Source organism: Vombatus ursinus, unplaced genomic scaffold (genome assembly GCF_900497805.2).
Source record: "Vombatus ursinus unplaced genomic scaffold, bare-nosed wombat genome assembly UNPS02014832.1, whole genome shotgun sequence".
NCBI lineage: Eukaryota > Metazoa > Chordata > Mammalia > Diprotodontia > Vombatidae > Vombatus > Vombatus ursinus.
This window is the reverse complement of record NW_020954610.1, coordinates 39,067,969-39,076,687: the sequence shown is the minus strand read 5'-3', so window position 1 is coordinate 39,076,687 and position 8,719 is coordinate 39,067,969. Positions and strand designations below refer to the sequence as shown.

Genomic DNA, 8,719 nt, shown 5'->3' with positions numbered 1-8,719 from the left:
AAGAGCAATAAACAATCAGTTAATGGTTTATTATATGTTCTAATAAATATAACTGAAGTGCTACTCATACAGTAGGTTTTTTCTTCTGGGATATGACTTTTTTTTTTTAAGATAGATGAACACCATCAACATTATCACTAGCATGTACATAGCAATTTAAAATGCTGACTCATTTGAAGAAATCGTTATAGAAATTATAAAAATCACCAGATGTTAAAGATATTAGGAATTCTAGAGACTGTCTAGTGTGGAGGTTCTTAACCTGGTATGCATGAATGTGTTTTTTTAAATATTGTGATGGCTACATTTCAACAGAATTGGTTTCCTTTGCTATCATACATATTTTATTTTATGCATTTAAAAACATTATTCTTAGAAACCATTAGGCTTCACCAGGTTGCCAAGAGGAATACATGTCACAAAAAGGGTCAAGAAGCTCTGATCTAGTCCAGCCCCTTCAGTATATATGAGGAAACTTAGTCACATAGAGGTTAGTCACTTTGCCCAGAAATACATAGGAAGTATAGAGCTGAGCTAGACCTTGAATCCAAACTTGACTGTGTGATATTCTGGCATTTAGGGAAGCTCCTTCCCCTTATTTGGGTAAGCTCCTACCCCTTTGTTTAGATAAGCTCCTTTCGCCTCATTAGATGAGGACTCCAAGGGCACTTATCCAAGAAAGAATCTGCTTCTGTATTTAGAGGGAACACTCATTTGACAAGGAGTAAAAACATATACTGTGCTATACATGGTACCTCGAAAGAGGTTTAAAAATTCACATAGTCTTAAGGAGAAGCATGTGCTATAAGAAATTGATAAAGTAGAGATGCTGAAATTGTACCATAGAAAAGGGATCAACATGTCAAGAAACCACATGTACTGGGGGGCAACCCAAACCTAGCACTTCCCTGATGCTGAGAATAATGTGGATTGTAGAGGACCCAAGAGCAGCTAGGTGGCACAGTATACAGAGTGCAAAATAAGTATAGTCAAATAAATCAGCATATTTATTATCTATGAAAACGTGTTTCATTTTGCACCCCTAGTCCATCATTACCTCTGCCAGGAGGCAGGTAACATACGTCATCTTAGTACTCCAAGACCAGCACTCTGGACACCAAATTATAGTGTGTCAGTAAACCTTTCTTAAGTAGCTGGCAGCTGGATGGTGCAGTGGATAGAGTGCTGGACCTAGAGTCAGGAAGACTCATTTTCCTGAATTCAAATCTAGCCTCAGGCACTTACTAGCTATGTGACCCTGGGCAAGTCACTGAACCCTGTTTGCCTTAGTTTTCTCATCTGTAAAATGAGCTAGAGAAGGAAATGGCAAACCACTTCAGTGTCTTTGCCAGGAAAACTCCAAATGGAGTCACAAAGAGTCCGACATGACTGAAAATGATCAAACAAGAAAAGAGGACCCAAAGGATATGTTCATGTGAAAAAGATCTGGAGCTTGTGGAGGATTGGCAACTCAACATGAGTCAGCAGTATTATATGGAATCCAGAAAAAAAACCCAACAACAATGCAACAACCACACACAACATATAAAATAAATAAAAAAAACTAATGTAACTTTAGGCTGTCTGGAAGAATAGCATTGTGCTTATGTCTAGGAAGTGATAGCCACACCGTATTCTGCTTTATTAAGACCACATCTGGAGTTCTGTGCTCAGATCCACATACCACATTCTAAGAAGAGTGTCGAGAAGCCAGACGGTGTCCATAGGAAGGACACCAAGGTATTGAGGGGTCTTGAGATCATACCATATGAGAATCAGATGAAAGAACTGGAGGTTTTTAGCCTAGAGAAAAGAAGATTTAGATGAGTCTGGTGATAGCTATCTTCAAGAATTTGAAGGGGCATCATGTGGAAGAGGGAATAGATTTGTTCAATTTAAACTCAGAAGGAAGAACTATGAATAATCGGTAGAAGATTCAGAGAGGCATATTTTCATTATATTGAGGGGAAAACTTCATAACAATAATAGTTATCCAATAGTGGTATAGGCTGAGTTGGAGATAGTGGCCTTCCTCTTCCCCTTCAGTAGAGGCCTTTAAGTAGAGGTCTGATAACCACGTTGCGTGTGTTGTAGAAGGAATTTTTGTTCAGGTATCAGTTGGACTATATGGCCTCAGAGATCCTATCCAACACTGAGATTCTCTGATTCTCTGGGATACACCAGAAGGGAGGTCTGTTTGACACACTCTGGAAAGTGGAGGATAGTTTTCTTGATGGTCAAAGGACTTGGGTGGGAGCCCATTTTTTTGAGGTTAAATAAAATCTTTCCTGTAGTTTACCCTTAGTACTTTCAGGGGAGCTGAAGACCCTTTCTGGGACAGTAAACTGAGCCAACAGCAATCATTGCCCAATTTAGTTGGGTGGGACTTTAATCCAGAGAGACCTCCACAAAAATGTGCCTGTGTCTGTTGTGTCTGGAGCTAGGAGCCTCTCATATTTACATATATGAGTATATGTGTGTGCATATGACATAGATGCATATAGATGGGCTCAGAATTGAATGGGATTTAGAAGGAAGAAACTGCAAAGTGTTTTTTATTGATCCAAAGCTACTTGTTGCAACAAAACTTCCTTTTTTTCTAGTGATGCTATATGACCGTGAATAATATGTTTACATGCATGTTTTTTTTCCGTTCAGTCCTCATGACAGCCCTGAGAGGTAAGGCTATTATTATTTTATCTTACAGATGAGGAAACTGAGGTGGGCAGAGGTTAAGTGACTTGTTCAAGGCCATTCAGCTATGTCTAAGACAGCATTTGGACTCAGGTCTTCCTGACTCTAGGCCCAGTGCTCTATCTACGCCCAATGGTGATGGGTTGTGGTTGTGCTTTGTCCTTCATTCTCAAAGAGGACCATGACATCAGGGAGATGATGACATGACTTGCAATTGAATTGGATTTAAATGAGGCATGACTGTGTAAAGTCATCAGCCTCACTTTCTCCTTCAGAACCATCTGGATCCAGTGGCCAGATATAGATCAAGACAACTGGAGATGGCCCAGATTGACGTGGGAGACCTTGGCCTTTTTTGTCAATCCTCTTACTACAAAATATTGTGTTTGGGTCTATTCGGTACAGGAGCAGCCCTTCTTCCTCCACAGTGGGCAGCTCCAACCTTTGACTCCCCAACAGCCATGTCGAAGGGGCCTGCAGTTGGCACTGATCTTGGCACCACTTATTCCTGTGTGGGAGTCTTCCAACATGGGAAGGTGGAGATCATTGCTAATGACTAAGGAAACAGGATTGCCCCTAGCTACATGGCCCTCACCAACACAGAATGTTTAATTGGTGATGCTGCAAAGAATCAAGTTGCAATGAACTCCACCAACACAGTTTTTGATGCCAAGCATCTGACTGGTCTCAGATTTGATGATGCAGTTGTACAGTCAGACATGACGCATTGGCCTTTCATGGTGGTGAATAATGCAGGCCTATGGTCCAAGTGGAGTACAAAGGGAAGATCAAAAGTTTCTATCCAGAAGAAGTATCTTCTGTGGACTTGATCAAGATGAAAGAAATTGCTGAAGCTTACTTTGGGAATACGGTCAAAAATGCTGTGGTCACAGTACCAGCTTCTTTCAATGATTCCCACCAAAGATGCTGGAACCATCACTGATCTCAGTGTGCTCTGAATCATCAACGAGCCAACTGCTGCTGCTATTGCTTATGGCTTGGACAAAAAGATTGGTACCAAGAGAAATGTGTTTTTTTTAAATTCATAAATTAATTTATTTTTAGTTTTCAACATTTACTTCCACAAGATTTTGAGTTCCAAATTTTCACCCCATCTCACCCCTCCCCCCACCCCAAGATGGCATTCATTCTGAATACCCTTTCCCTAGTCTGCCTTCCCTTCTCTTTCTTCCCCCCTTCTCTTATCCCCTTCCCCTTCAATTTTTCTGTAGGGCAGGATGGATTTCTGTACCCAATTTCTTGTATTTCTTATTTCCCAGTTGCATGTGAAAACATTTTTTTTAAACATGTGTTTTTAAAACTTTGGGTTCCAAATTTTCTCCCTTCCTCCCTCCCCACTCACCCTCATTGAAAAGGCAAGCAACTCAACATAGGCTATACATGTGCAGTTATGCAAAACACTTCCATAGTAGACATGCTGTGAAAAACTAACTCTATTTTCCTTAACCCTATCCCACCCCCCATTTATTCTATTCTTTCTTTTGACCCTATCCCTACTCAGAAGTATTTGCTTCTGATTACCCCTTTTCCCAATCTGCCTTCCTCTCTATCATCCCCCTACTCTCTTGTTCCCTTCCCCCCCTATTTTCCTGTAGGGTAAGACAGATTTCCATACCCAATTGAGTGTGTATGTTATTCCCTCCTTAAGTCAAATCCTATGAGAATAAGATTCACTCATTCCCTCTCACCTTTCCCCATTTCCCCTCCACTGTAAGAGCCTTTTCTTTTCTGTTTTTTTTTTGTGAGATAATTTACCCCATTCTACCTCTCCCTTTCTCCTTCTCCTAGTATAATCCTCTCACACCCCTTAATTTTATTCTCCAGATATGACCCCTTCATCGTCAACTCACCCTGTGCCCTCTATCTATCTATCTATCTATCTATCTATCTATCTATCTATCTATCTATCTATCAATATACATACATATAATTTTTTCCCTCCAACTACCCTAATACTGAGAAAGGTCTTATGAGTTACAAATATCATCTTTCCATGCAGGAATGTAAACAGTTCCACCTTAATAAGTCTCTTATGATTTCTCTTTCCTGTTTACCTCTTCATGTTCCACTTGAGTCTTGTATTGGAAAGTCAAATTTTCTATTCAGCTCTGGTCTTTTCATCAAGAATTCTTGAAAGTACTCTATTTCACTGAATGACCATTTTTTCCTGAAGGATTATACTCAGTTTTGCTAGGTAGGTGATTCTTGGTTGTAATCCTGTCTCCTTTGCCCTCAGGAATATTATATTCCATGCCCTGCAGTTCCTTAATGTAGAAACTGCTAAATGTTGTGTTATCCTGATTGTGTTTCCACAATACTTGAATTGTTTCTTTCTGTTGCTTGTAGTATTTTCTCCTTGACCGGGGAACTCTGGAATTTGGCTACAATATTCCTAGGAGTTTTCTTTTGGGAATCTCTTTCAGGAGGAGATCGATGGATTCTTTCAATTTCTATTTTGCCCTCTGGTTCTAAAATATCAGGGCAGTTTTCCTTGATCATTTCTTGAAAGATGATGTCGAGGCTCTTTTTTTGATCATGGCTTTCAGATAGTCCAATAATTTTTAAATTCTCTCTCCTGGATCTATTTTCCAGGTCAGTTATTTTTCCAATGAGATAGTCCACATTGTTTTCTAATTTTTCATTCTTTTGGATTTGTTTTACACTGTCTTGATTTCTCATGAAGTCATTAGCTTCCAATTGCTCTATTCTAATTTTTAAGGAAGTATTTTCTTCAGTAAACTTTTGGACTTCCTTTTCCTTTTGGACAATTTTGCTTTTTAGGGCATTCTTCTCCTCATTGGCTTTTTGGACTTCTTTTGCCATTTGGGTTAGGCTATTTTTTTAAGGTGTTATTTTCTTTAGTAATTTTTTGAGGTCTTCTTTAGCAAGCTGTTGACTTGTTTTTCATGATTTTCTTCCATCACTCTCATTTCTCTTCCCAGTTTTTCCTCTACTGCTCTTACTTGTTTCTCAAAATCCTTTTTGAGCTCTTCCAAGGCCTGGGACTGATTTATATTTTTCTTGGAGGCTTTGGATGTAAGAGCTTTGACTTTGTTTTCTTCTTCTGGTTGTATGTTTTGATCTTCTTTGTCACCAAAGTAGGATAATATAGTCTGTCTCTTTTTGCGCTGCTTGCTCATAATCCCAACCAATTACTTGAGTTTCAAACTCTTTGTTAAGGTGAGAGTCTGCTTCCAATGTGGAGAATGTACTGTCCCAAGCTTCAGGGGTTTGTACAGCTGTTTTCAGAGTTACTTCTAGGGACCTGTAAATTTTCAGTTCTTCCTAAGGTGGTATGATAAGGGGTGAAGTGTTTTCTCTCCACTGCCACAACAACCTCCACCACGCCAGCACTCCTCCTTGCCCCAGGACCACCCCTCAGAACTGTGACCCAGATCCAAGCAAGGGATTCCTGCCTCAGCACTGGCAAAGTGATCCTTGCAATCCCCCTCTGATCAGCCACTAGATTCCCCCTCAGTCTGTGGGCCAGAAGCTCAGGAGGCAGCCGCTGCCCCGGACCTAGCTTCTCTCTGTCACTGCAGTCACAGACTTTTCCCACTGACCTTCTAAGTTGTCTTTGACGTTTGTGGGTTGAGAGGTCTGAAAACTGCCATAGCTGCCTGCAATTCAGTCCTCTGAGGCCTGCTCCAGGTTCTCTGCGGCCTGTGCACCCACGCCGGACTGCGTTCCTCTCTCTGCTCAGTGCGATATACCTTTCTGATCAGCCATCCAGGTTGTCTTGGGCTGGAAGTTTGGTTTACTCTGTCTTTTTGTGGGTTTACTGCTTTAGAATTTGTTTAGAGCCATTTTTTTATAGATATTTGGAGAGGTTTGAGGGAGAGCTCAGGTAAGTCACTGCTTTTCCTCTGCCATCTTGGCTTCACCCTGAAAAATGTGTTGATCTTTGACCTTGGAGGTGGTACTTTCGATGTCTCCATTCTTACCAATGAAGATGGAATCTTTGAGGTCAAGTTCACAGTGGGGGTCACCCACTTGAGTGGGGAAGACTTTGATAACCAAATGGTCAACCATTTCATTGCCAAGTTGAAGCAAAAAACATAAGAAGGACATTAGTGAGAACTAAAGGACTGTTCACTGTCTGCACACTGCTTGTGAACATGCAAAGTGTACCCCCTCTTCTAGTTCCCAGGTGAGCATTGAGATTGACTCCCTCTATGAAGGTATTGACTTCTATACATCAATCACCTGAGCCCATTTCAACGAGCTGAATGCTGATCTCCTCTGTGGCACACTGGACCCTGTGGAAAAGTCCTTAAGAAATGCCAAGCTAGATAAATCACAGATTCATGATATCATCCTGGTGGTTCCACTTGCATCCCCCAAATCCAGAAGCTTCTGCAAGACTTCTTCAATGGCAAGGAGCTCAACAAGAGTATCAATCCTGATGAGGCTGTTGCTTATGGTGCAGCTATCCAGGCTGCCATTTTGTCTGGAGATAAATCTGAGAATGTGCAGGACTTGGTGCTATTGGATGTCACTCCTCTTTCCCTTGGAATTAAACTGCTGGTGGAGTTATGACAGTTCTGATCAAATGTAATACCACCATCCCCACCAAGCAGACATGGACCTTTACCACTATTCAGACAACGAGCTTGGTGTGCTTATTCAGGTTTGTGAAGGTGAGAGAGCAATGACAAAGGATAACAACCTGCTTGGCAAGTTTGAGCTCACAGGAATCTCCCCAGCACCCAGGGGTGGTCCTCAGATTGAAGGAACATTTGACATTGATGCAAATGGCATCCTCAATGTTTCTGCTGTGGATAAGAGTGCAGGCAAGGAGAGCAAGATCACCTTCACCAGGGATAAAGGTCATCTGAGCAAAGAAGACATTGAGCATATGGTCCAGGAGGCCGAGAAATACAAGGCTGAGGATGAGAAGCAGGGAGACAAGATGTCTTCCAATAATTCCCTTGAATCTTATGCTTTCAACATGAAGGCTACTATAGAGGATGAAAAACTGCAAGGCAAAATTGGTGATGAAGACAAACAGATGATCTTTGACAAAATGTAATGAAATAATCAACTGGCTGGATGAGAACCAGACTGCTAAGAAGGAAGAATTTAAGCACCAGGAGAAAGAATCGGAGAAAGTTTGCAACCCCACCATTACTAAGCTGAACCAGAGGGCAGGGGGCATGCCAGCAGGCATGCCTGGTGGGTTCCCAGGGGGTGGAGCAGCCCCATCCAGAGGTGCTTCTTCTGGATTCACCATTGAAGAGGTCGACTAAACACACCAGCATTCCACACAGCTTTCCAAAAATTGAAGGACTCAAATTTGTAACCAAGGCAGGAGCAGTTTAAAAGTAACATTTAAGGGCAGCTAGGTGGCACAGTGGATACAGCTGTGGCCTTGGAGTCAGGAGGACCTGAGTTCAAATCCAGCTTCAGACATTTGACACTTATTAGCTACCCTGGGCAAGTCACTTAACCCAGATTGCCTCACCAAAAAGCAAAAATAAAATAAAATGAAAGTATCATTTAAACTACTGTGTAAATCTGGGCATTCTGAATACTTGAATGTGTGCAGAGGGAGAGAAGTGAACAACATTGCACTTTATCAGTACTGTAAACAAATGGAAATGCAATTCTTCTCCTGGAGAATAAAATCTATTTAAAATTGGCAATATGTATATATATGTATATATATATATATATATATATGTATATGTATTTTTTGGTTCAGGCCCTTAGCTCTTTAAAAGAACTTTCTCATTACAAATGATTAGAATTTTGAAATAAAGATGATTGTAGAGAAAATTTATTAAGTATAGTACAACAAGAAAGTACTGTAGAAAAAAATGATCAATCATCTGAATCGTTTTTTGCAAGGTGTGTGGCCAGCTAATTTTAAAATCTGAGATGGAACTTCATTTCTCTAGTTAAGCAAGCATATGTACTCTATTTTGGTTCTAAAATAAGTGATCAGGGTAAGGCTTGAACCCCTCTCTTGTATTGTTCCACTTATGTTAGATTGAGTTGAAAT

At 40.8% G+C, this 8,719-nt stretch overlaps 1 pseudogene; it reads left to right on the top strand.

The window, feature by feature from the left end:
- The first annotated feature begins 3,155 nt into the window (after positions 1-3,155).
- Positions 3,156-7,964, top strand: LOC114025692 (annotated as a pseudogene).
- The last annotated feature ends 755 nt before the right edge of the window (positions 7,965-8,719 follow it).